The sequence below is a fragment of the Lytechinus variegatus genome, chromosome 11 (assembly GCF_018143015.1).
Source record: "Lytechinus variegatus isolate NC3 chromosome 11, Lvar_3.0, whole genome shotgun sequence".
Taxonomy (NCBI): domain Eukaryota; kingdom Metazoa; phylum Echinodermata; class Echinoidea; order Temnopleuroida; family Toxopneustidae; genus Lytechinus; species Lytechinus variegatus.
Genome location: NC_054750.1, coordinates 1,933,873 through 1,945,815, shown reverse-complemented (window position 1 = coordinate 1,945,815; position 11,943 = coordinate 1,933,873). Strand labels below are relative to the sequence as shown.

The window sequence follows — 11,943 nt, the reverse complement described above, 5'->3', positions numbered from 1 at the left end:
TACAGCTGTTCTCCAGACTTTGCTGCTGGAATTCTGTTTTTTTAAGGATAAATATTCTAACGGTGAAGCTTATATGTATTTACTTTCCAAATAATTCGCTATGTTATGCAAAGATATTTTTTTAGGAATCCCTTGTCCCCATTTTTAAAAAAAAAATGAAATATGGATACCGCCAACACGATGAAATTGAGCGAAAGATTTACTTCCTTTATACTCACGTGTCTTTCTCTCGCTGAATGAAGTTCGGCGAAGATAAAGTAGCCACCTGTCCTGTTCGCACGTTAGTCTGTTACAAAAAAATGTTTTCGTTAAGCCTTTTTACAAAAAGGCTTTTGCTCAACTCGCTATCACTTCTTCATTCTGCACCAATCGTGCTCAGACTTGGAACATAAGATCCTTGATTAATACCACATGTGGGCGTTTATAAAGATGATTGGGGGAAAGGTCATTTAGGGATAAAAATGTCAAAAGATATTGGCTCTTGTCAATCTTTTTGTAAAGTTTTTGTTCAACTTTCTCTCAATTTTCTATTTCTGCATCTAAGTACATGCATACAAACCTGAAGCCAAACATACACTGCTCTGTTTCTCACTACCCGATTTCTTTTCTCTCTCTCTCTTGCTTTCTCTTGCACACACACACACACACACAAAGACACTAAAACAAGTGAACACATAGTTGCCAAGAAAATGTAGCATTTACATTTCTCTGCATGTAGGAGAAATAACACTGCTGCTTAATTCCTTCCTCTTTGGTATAAGTGCCGTGCTCGGGGATCGAACCCTGGACTTTCATGTGTCTAATCAGGAGCCCTAGATCACTCGGCTACAGCCGGCATATCAGCCAGATAGGCCTACATACATGACACACTTTTTTTTTCATTTTCACGCACAAATTCCCTCTTCCATGCATATACACCCTCATCTGTTCTCCCACAAACCCCATATCCTCCCTTATAAAAATCGCCAATGGTATTTGAATGGTGCCGAATGGTAGTTGAATGGTGATCTGAATGGTAAATGGTACGCGAATGGTATTTAAGTGGTGTTTCAATGGTAAGTTCTTAATGGTAATTGGTAGTTTATTTAATGGTAAATGGTATACCATATACCCAATGGTGTCTCAGTGGTATGTGACTAATGATATGATTGGTATGATGAATGGTATACCATTACCCCAATGGTGTCTCAGTGGTATTCAATGGTGTCTCAGTGGTATGTGCTTGTAATGGTATGATTGGTATGATGAATAGTATACCATACATCCAATGGTGTCTCAGTGGTATACAATGGTGTCTCAGTGGTATACAATGGTGTCTGAGTGGTATTCAATGGTGTCTCAGTAGTATGTGCCTGTAATGGTATGATTGGTATGATCAATGGTATACCATACACCAATGGTGTCTCAGTGGTATACAATGGTGTCTCAGTGGTATTCAATGGTGTCTCAGTAGTATGTGTCTCTATAATAGTATGACTGGTATGATGAATGGTATACCATATACCCAATGGTGTCTCAGTGGTATTCAATGGTGTCTCAGTAGTATGTGCCTCTATAATGGTATGATTGGTATCAATGGTATACCATATACCCAATATGGTGTCTCAGTGGTATACAATGGTGTCTCAGTGGTATTCAATTGTGTCTCAGTAGTATATGCCTCTAATGGTATGACTAGTATCATGAATGGTATACCATACACCAATGGTGTCTCAGTGGTATACAATGGTGTCTCAGTGGTATTCAATGGTGTCTCAGTAGTATGTGTCTCTATAATAGTATGACTGGTATGATGAATGGTATACCATATACCCAATGGTGTCTCAGTGGTATACAATGGTGTCTCAGTGGTATTCAATGGTGTCTCAGTAGTATGTGCCTCTATAATGGTATGATTGGTATCAATGGTATACCATATACCCAATATGGTGTCTTAGTAGTATGTGCCTAGTGGTATATATAATCATGTTGGATAATTGTAAAGCCATAGTGGCTTAGTGGTGTTTGCCTAATGAATGCCATTTGTGTTAATGGTGAATGGTATGCCAAATTGCATTACCCATTAACATAATTCCGAAGATTAAAGAAGAAAATATATCAAAGATTAAAAGGTATTTAGAGTTAATTAAATATTTGAGCTGTGACTTTTATGCGAGTAGCTTCCCCAAATCAAGTGTAATTGCTCATGATTGTAAACATGGTCTCTTGCATTCTTTTAAATTGTCTTTTTCCTTATTAAGTAAAAGGTCTATATGTGTTTAAAAAGTATTGATCCAGTGGTTATAATACAATATTATAAATTTGTTATATTTTACAATTGTACATATTACCTTCTAAATTTAAATCTGATGCAATGGGTGCAAAAATAAAATCAATCGGTCAATGAAATCTTTTTTGATAAGGGTTTTGATTTTTATTCTATTTTTATAATCATTTTGCTTGTTTATGGCAGCTTTTTATAAAAAGAACTATATATTGTTCCAAAAAGATATATGCAATCAATCCCAAAATTCGATCAGATGCAAATTTACAGGTGATGATAAACATTAAGTTTATCTAGAACACAACAATTTGGATTTTTTTATGGATCAGTTGCAAGTTTGCAATGAAAAGTATGACTCTCATGATTTTGGAGTCTGAAATTGATTTGCGTTCGATTGCTTCGATTGCAAGTTTCTTGCAATGCCCCATATTTTGCTCAAAATGAATTCATTGTTGGTTGTCTTGGTCCCCCAATCTCTATCAAATTCCCATCCGCAAACCCAGATTTGGTCTGTCTGCAACGTCAAAAGCCCCCTCTGAACCCATTTGTACGCTATTATAGCTGCTTCCAATCATGAATTATTTCTCTCTTTTTTTTTTACAAATGATATTTTCAAAATTCTAATTCTATTTTTTTAGGCCCTAATTATTCTTTCCCACTTGTGGACAGCGTTTATAAAGAGGAGAGATATTCTATAGGCCGGTCATTACTTGATTGAAATGATTTATCCACATGCACCCACAGATAAAAGTGAGTCATGTGACTCATTTATGTATAATATTTGTGAGTCAGGCGAAACTTGACTCACTAACAAAATTAAATGAGTCTTAGTTGACTCATCTGTAATTAACAAGTGAGTCAATAACGAAATGACTCACTTGCAGAATGCTCCGACTGACTCACATAGTTGTAAAAAATGAGTCAAGATCGGCGATTGACTCATTTACAAAAAAAAAATGAGTCAAGAATAAAGCCGTGCGCGCATGCGCTACTTGCACGCTATGACGTCAACCATCGCGCGAACATTCCCGTTTGACGTCGCCATTGCTGAATTGGATCAAGAGAATACTGTGAGTAAAATCGTTTTAATCCTGCAGTTTTTAGAATAATTTTGTTCATTTCACCTGTAGGCCGCTGAGAAATTAATTTGCTGAAGAGAATGAGAGGAAATTTGGTGGACAAGAATAATTGATTCTCAATTTAGGTGATGATTTGTGGAACTTTGAGAGGATTACGTGCGGGATTTCGTGCACCAGACGGATGCGTGTATGTGTGTGTGCTATATGGCTGTACTTGTAGGGCTGTAGTGTAGCTCCGCTGCGCGTCTGTTTAATTGAGTGTAGATATGTATTGTTGTGTGTTCGGACAGGTTGGGTGTCAGGACTTTAGCAAGTCAAAGAAATTTACAGGCGAAGTTTCATCAATTTTTAGTACAAAATGTAGGAAATATTATAGAGAATTACAAAATAGAAGATGATTACAACTATTGAATTCATATTTTTAGGGTAAGCTAATCAAAAGACAAAAAAGAAGGCTTCAAAAATATAAAATGTCCGGACACCTGACCCTACATCCTACGAAACAGATTACCACATCTAACAGTTAGGCCTATAATCTGGATCTGGATGTGTACGATGCAGGGCCCTCCTGGGCATGAACGCATCGGATGAGCCTGAGATCGGGTGAGCTTGAGGGAGGGCGAAGGGATGATTAGAAGGTCTTTTCGATGGCATTCTTGAATGAGTTTGTCGATGGCGAGTTTATTCAATGTAAATCAGGTGGTTCCATATGATTGATGATGGTACCGGTACTGAGAAGAACAAGTTCCTGTATTTTTCAATTCTTGCTCTTATTGGATGATAGGTCTGGCACTTACTATTATTTGTCACTTGCCTATCGATATAATCTGAGTTCAAAATGACTCTCACATATCGATCCCTATGTTTTTTTTTGTCAGGTAGATCAAATCTAGACCACTCATTCTATGAACAAGGTTATGATATAACCTTGTTCTCTGTTAGTGTTACTGCCCCCTGTGTGGTGAAATAAGGTTGGCAATGTTTGGCCTATTTTCTCCTTTTCTTTGGGACTAATGATTAATTTTTTGACAATGTTAGGTTCCATTACAGCTATTTATCACATACATGTAACTTGTCTCTTAATTAAATTTGATTCTTTAAATTAATTTTTCTTAATTAAAAATAGAGATTGAAAAACTACAATTGTCTTGCCTTTATTTTTCCACTAATAGAGGGCGTACACAAAAATATGCCCAAAATTTAAGTTTTCAAGTGCTCTGGTGAATACGAAAATTACCCCCAAGCTACTAATGAAAAATGAATTGCAACTGTACAGAAATTAGTATTATGGTCACAAAAGTGATATTTTAATGATTTTTTTAAATTGTGTGCTGTGTACAGCATTGGCATTCCATATAGTCCTAGATTCCCCACAGGCAGGCATGTAATGAACCCTTGGGTGAGTCTGGACTACATGCATTTCCTTCTCACAGAAAAATGTAGAGGTGTACTGTAGGACCTATTCCTGGTCTACTGAGTTGTTTTTAATTTGATAAGTGCCCCTTTCCAACAATAATTAAGATGAATATTTTTATTAGATAATGTTGAGATGTGAGCCCCCATCTTGAATGGATGTGGTGTTTGTTTGTATTAACTTGGAAATGCAGTCACTATCTGAAGCATATGTCACATTTAATATCCCATCAAAATAACATTAAGAATATTTCCAATTCATTTTTTTTCTTTTTTGCTCATTTTATTTGTTTTTTATAATTTTATTATTTTTTTACAGGGCTACTGGAAGAAGTCACTACGCAACAGATTCAGGAATTGCAGGAAATGTCATGAACGTGATAATCCATTAGGACAAATGGAAGCAAAGAAAGGGGACTACACCCAAACCAGACAAAGCTGCAGGCAAACACATGTATGGCATAAAGAAAGTACCTTCCTGCATCCCCAGAAAGTGAGGATGAAGAAACGATCAATGCTCACATCAAGATGCTTCAGAATGAATCCAGAAAAACAAGACAGGACAGCTTGATGATAGACAATCTACTAACTTATGCCCATAGGCGCAAGGGTATCATCAACAGCAACTGGACTGAATCCTACTTGAAGGATATGTACCCTTACCTTTTCCATGAAGATGAGGTAAGTTCAAATCAGCGTTAATACAGATCAAGAAACTTCAAGAATCTATCATTAGATTTACGTGTAACAAGGGTCTATTCTTGCAATAAGCAAGTCCATGCTTAACCCTAAACAGGCCGGGGGTTGAATCAACCCCGCCCCCCCCCGGCCACAGAACAGCCAAAAAAAAAACCCCGGCCTAGTTAGGGTTAACTAGAATTGGAGCTATAAGTTTTATAGAAATGGGTATGTTCACATTTCTAGGATCATGCAATCACATTCTGTATTTTAACCTAGTTTATTAGTATCCATCTTTGAAATAATCAAGAAATTGTGTGAAAACATAATATTTAGAAAGTTTGAAATTTTAATCTTTATCTGATCTCAATCATATCATGTCTGTTGATCGAGAAGAATCTAAAGGTCCTACCATTTCACACTCAATGCAGTAAGTAGCGTGTACAGGCTTAAAATTATGATAGTTAAAGGAGATCAAAATTTGCAAAGTACTAAAATTTACAAGAGCAAAATATTTACTCTTCGTTCTTAATTAATAGAATTTTTGTTCTTGCTGACAAGTAAGGGACAATTTCACTGAGCATCTCATATGCAAAAACTTATCTTTGTGAATGGGTTAAGTGATAGGCCCATTTCAAGAACTGTATGTAATTGTTCACCAATAAATTTCCATATGAATTCAATACATTGATTATTGTATATATAGAATGAAAGTGATTCCAACTCGTGGAGACAAAGAAAGACTGGAGTCAGTTGGGTCATTTTATCAAGAGTGTAGAGATTTGCACATAGTCTTCAAAATTATTCTTGATTGAGCCATTTTTTACACACCTATTCTTTTTCTTTTTTTCACGCAGAGAAACATAAGACTGCCCTGTTTAAATTCCCTCTTTATTCTTTTCATTTGATGTTGAAAGAGTTTGAGAGACTGTCAGAGGACCCAACTAAGCAGAAGTTGGAAGCAGGACATTTGAATATGCTGATCCATTACTAGAGATATGCAAGACTCCCAAGCAAGGTTTGGAGCTCAAAAACCTGATCTTGGCTGCAGCAGCAGAAAATGAAGACACCAGGAAAAGTATGTTATTGAGATGTTTGATAAGGAGTGGGTTTGCAATAATTTTATTCTTGGGAGGAAAACTTTGAAAATGGTTAGAGTTACTGTACTTGCCCCCCCCCCCCCAAGTTTTACCAGCCCCAAATCCATATACCCCATTTTAATTTCAAGAGAGAGAAAGACAATAATTACATGGCTCCAAAGTGTACTCTTCTATTTTTTACCTGATGTGCAATTCAAATGGTTAAAGAAGGATGACCCAGGCCAGTTGGTCAAAATGTATATTGTATACTGTATATTTTTAATATTTCTGAATGGACAACCACAAAAATACTGATATTCTGGAGTTCGAGTTACATTGCTTGAGTTTAGTCTTCATTTTTTTTTCTTTGCAGTGATCAAATCATGTGGAGCACTTCTGTTGATTCCTACTATTTTTGGAGAGAAGGCATTGCTTTGTCAGCATAGCCAGGTAAGTTTGATGCTTAAAATTCATTTAAGGTTTATACAAATATCAGCAGAATTTTGAGTGAGTGAAGCTGTCGCAGGCATGTCCATTTAGATAGCTCAACTGACAGGCAATATGAGACCTGGCACCACAAAACTCTTAAAAAGTCAGAAGAAATAGATATTGGATTTAATCTCTCTTTTAACACAGGAAATTCTAATAAGTTTTGAAATGATGTATTACTCACTATCACAGTGAGATCCTAACCTTCGAAAGATTAAGAAAAGAACATTGCCTACCATAGAATTCTACTTATGAGAATAAGGGATTAGATTTTGCCCATTTGATTAAGTATTTTGATTGCTAACTTTTGTTTAGCATCAATGTAAAGAAGATTACACATCAGTATAATTTTCGTGATAATTGATTTATTGAATCTCAAATTATCTCCAGAGTTGATTCATAAATTGAGAACATCCTCCTGAAGCCTATAAACCAATATCACACCAGGGTTTAATTCATAGGGGTTTAAAGTGAAGAGTAGGTCCTATATCTTAATTTTCACCCCCCCCCAAAAAAAAAAAATATTAATTCATTGCTAATATTATTCTAATTGAAAGTTGCAATAATAGTACTTCAGATTTAAAAGGCACTTAGAAATTTTTAAAGTGGCTTAAGAAAAGTATAGGTGAATTCGACTTCACCTCACTGTAACTTGTGGCGGCCATAACTGGGGGCTTCCAAAAAACAACAAAAGCACTTTCAATGGAGTATGTCATGAGCCAGGTGTGTTGCCATGTCAGTGTTTTTGTTGGGGTGGACTTGTCCTTTAATGAACTTTGACCATCAAAGTCAGCACTGCTGCTATATTGAACTGAGTAATGCAGGCGAGACTGCCAGAGGCGTTCCACTTGTATCTAAATGATTTGATGGCTATACAAACTGTTCAACTTGATGTTTTGGTGTTTCCAAGAAAGTAGTACATTTCTCAACTCTGAGTCCAATTTATTATTCATTTCCATCCATGTAATTTGATAGAGCTTGGATGATAATTCATAGTGAACACTTACTCAACCATGGCTAAGAAATTCTTTATTACAGTTACAATTTTGTAAGTCTTGCGGTTCTTTAGGCTACAATTTGTAAAGTATCAAAGTAAATACTATGGTGTTTCATTTAATATCATACTAGTACATCTTGGACTACAGTACAGTTAGCAGTATATGTATTAGCATAACCTTGAAATTATCATTTTCACTAGGATCAACCAATTTGCCTTGTGTACATTACCAGAAATAAACTAATCAGCATTTCTCACTTATGTTTCCCTTTTTTAGGATAAAAAACGGACCAATCGCCAAAATCATCTACAAAAGTAAGCCCGACAGTGCAGGTCTGACTCTGAGCAGTGATCATGAAAAATTCACGGAAATTCTGCAATCATCCTATATTACAGCAGAGAATGAAGTCATCTGCGAGAAAACCACCTACCTCATGTCAGCAGTCTCTCTGCTTATGTCGGCCCATTATGTATTCAACTGATCATACACCCCCCAAGATGGGTAACACCCTCACATTCATTCAGAAGATTCTGATGAACATAGATTCCACATCTCAACCCTCATCCAAGGTCGTAAGAAGCCTGTATGACTTAAATGCTGTCCGAAATGCTGATGCCAGTAGTTCTTCAGTTTAATAGAAATTAATTACTTGGGTGATGCTACTGCAACTCAGCTGATCACACTTTCTCTACGTGCAATCACCTTAGGTGTTGTATCTGTCTTTTATGTGCAAAATAGATTGAAATAGATACGACAGGTTGACCGTGAATTTAGACATCAAGTATGTGCATTATTTCGCTTTGCTTCAGTACAATTTCAGTGGCCCTTGAATTGGAAATCTTTTCATATCCCAAGAATTACGTATAAATGCTTAATGAAATTTTTGTCACAGATAAAATAGGATTTTGCACACACAAAAAAGAAAAGATATTTGGACCCAAAATTTTTACAGATCAGATGGTCAACAATTTTTTTTTTTTTTGGGGGGGGGAATTGAAGACTAAGCTATTAATATTCTACTTTTTGATTTTTGTACACATTTTGTTACTGTACATGTAAATAAGTTTAACACCACAAATTTGAAGAATTACAACATTTTAAAGGTTCTCTACGGAATTTTAGTTAGTTTGTAAGTTTCAAGCAACTTAGTATTTAATTCCAAGAATTATACAAAGGCACTTTTCAAGATTATGGCTTCCAACATCAGTACATGATGGAAACAATTCTCAATGTTTACATTTATTGAGATGGTAAGCACATGCAACTGATTTGAAACTAATTTTATAAATTTGACAAAGCACTGCCATTAATTTTAAGCCAATCTGCACACTTCCAAGCATGTCAAAGGTATTGCTTAATAGCCCAATCACCACAATTATCATTGCCTTTAAAAAAAATTGCACAAATATATTTAAATAGAAAAGGTCAGTATCTGCTTGAAGATACAGCTGCTATAGGAGGCAGATTTTGCGGAAAATACCAGGGCTTCACAGTGAGAGAAATGGTATTAAGAATGGGGGATTCTGCGAAGTGCTTTAAAAATTAATTGAGAATCCAAATTGCACATTTTGAAATTGTCTTTTGTACTATTAGTAGTAAAATATTTTTGTGGGTTTTCCTACAGCAAAAATTGACATTTGGGGAATTCCCGTGTCATGCATGGGGATTCTTAAATTTAAATTGTGTTTGTACGTATGCTTAAGTTTGAAAAATTGACGTTTTGTGACAGCTTTATCTTTGTTTAGTCGGTTAAACCATGTTGCCAATCAGTTATAAAATCTATCACTCTCTCTTGATAGTTTTATTTTTTATTTGATGAGAGGTAGCAGTGCACTTATTTACATGTTTGGTGACTGGATTCTATGCTTGAGAATAGATTTTATTATAGAAAGAAATGCACAGCAACCATAATTATTTTTCAAGTAAACTCTTAAACATTTATCCCATGAAACACATTTCTGTCTGTTGTGGTTACATCACGGATGCATAATGGTCACTTTTGTTTTGGTAATATTGATGGTGACTCCGGAGATTTATTGTTGAGAGGAAATAAATCAGATGGCATGTACAATGCATTTATACATTCTAGTTCTTTTGCTTTAACTGATTGTGATGTGTCTGTTAAGTTAGCATTAGGCTATTGATCTGTTGGTTGTAGGTCCATCATAATCGGCACATCTAAAGCATGCAATGAGACTTCCTGATCCATTCAATTTTGCTGATGATCATGTTTACTTGGAAAATGTTATTAATCATTTTTGGAAAAGCCCCTATGATGACAACATACAATATATTGTATGTTGGCATCATTTTACACCCTTTTCTTTTGGTTTAATTATCACATATGTATTTGACTCATTTTCAGTTAAGTCGCCTTGACTCACTTCTTCATACATGAAGTGAGTCAAGAGGCTTGATCTACGAACAGAAGTAATGACTCATTTAAGTAAAACCATCTGAGTCATGTGACTCACTTATTGCCTAGGTGAGTCACCCTGACTCATCATTGATGAGTCACTGGTTTGTCCGTATAACGACACACTAGAAGGATCACATGAGTCACCGTGACTCATTCCAAACGAGTCTGAGTCTTACTGACTCACTTCAAACGAGTCAATGTGACTCATTTAAAGTGAGTCTTGCGATTATATGAGTCACCACGACTCATTAAAAATGAGTCTGCGTCTTAATGACTCACTTTAAATGAGTCAGGTGACTCATTTGAAGTGAGTCTTTAGATTATGTGAGTCACCATGACTCATTACAAATGAGTCTGCAAGGCAAAGATGAGTCACTATGATGCATTAAAAATGAGTCTTCTATGATCAGACTCATCTTTAATGAGTCATGGTGACTCACATATTCGTAAAAGTGTTTCGCTATACGGACAAACTGGTGACTCGCCAAAGTGAGTCAAGGTGACTCACTTTTTTTTGTGGGTGTGGTCTTGCTCCCTGCACCCCTATCAAAATTCCCTGCCGCCATATAGTACAATGTAACAGAAAAGAAATCTACTGAATGAAATCTCAATTTCAATCATTACAAAAGCAAATTAAAAGGGAAGAGTGAGTAAAAAAATATATATTAAGGGGAAAAAACAAGAAAAGAAAAAGGGGCAATGAAGAAAAGAAAGATTAACAGAAAAGAAAAAAAGACAACGAAAATAAAAAAGAACATAAGAGAGAGAACAGGAAAAAAAGTGAAGGGATCGAAAACTTTTTTCATAGATTCAAAGATCCAAGGAAAACAGTGGCACTCAGAACCAATTGAGAGGAAAAAGAAGACACCCCTGATTTGGTTTTAATTCACCCCCCCCCGTATACGTTGGCAAGCAGGGCCGCTTGGCCGCTTGCTAGCTAGCTCTATCGCACGCACGCGCGCGCGCGCGCACGTCTAACCGCCAATTGCAAGATTTGAAAAAGAAAACTGCATCTACCGGGACCGCCGTTTTGCTGTTGATAAGTCCGTCGATAATTCATCAAAAACTAAAGGAACACGGGTCAGATTCGGACAGCGACTTCAAAATCATTTGTAGAAGGCTAAACAGTAAGTTCTATAACAATTTTCTTTGATTTATTTCTCAAATTGTCTCAAAATGTTAGATGTCGGTCGACTCGGTGTACTGCCACGACCACTGCACTGCCACCGCCATTGCCCCGTTGGCGCTGGCCGCTGCTCTACTGGCCGGGACGTGGCTATGACGATAGGGAGTGCTTATGCTTTGTGTTGGCTGAGTTTAGCTCGGCGAGCATTGAATAGATTAGTAATTCGCTCGTATTGCCTGATGTTTATTGTCAATGTTTTACAAAAACATCTCTGAATACGTTGAATTCATGAATGAATGATTTGTTAATGCTAATGTCAAGACTGTCAAAGCGTTAATTGTGAAACACTGCACAACGTTAATTCACTGAAATTGAAAACTTGCCAACAAATATTGTTTT

At 36.2% G+C, this 11,943-nt stretch overlaps 1 long non-coding RNA gene across 2 annotated transcripts; it reads left to right on the top strand.

The window, feature by feature from the left end:
- Positions 1-3,015: 3,015 nt before the first annotated feature.
- On the top strand, positions 3,016-10,074 carry LOC121423968. 2 transcript variants are annotated; one of them, XR_005971325.1, is made up of 5 exons: positions 3,016-3,333; positions 5,075-5,436; positions 6,351-6,511; positions 6,886-6,962; positions 8,276-10,074. It is a non-coding gene; the product is annotated as an uncharacterized LOC121423968 (long non-coding RNA). The 2 variants fall into 2 exon arrangements; XR_005971326.1 differs by lacking the exon at positions 3,016-3,333 and adding an exon at positions 3,747-3,945.
- The last annotated feature ends 1,869 nt before the right edge of the window (positions 10,075-11,943 follow it).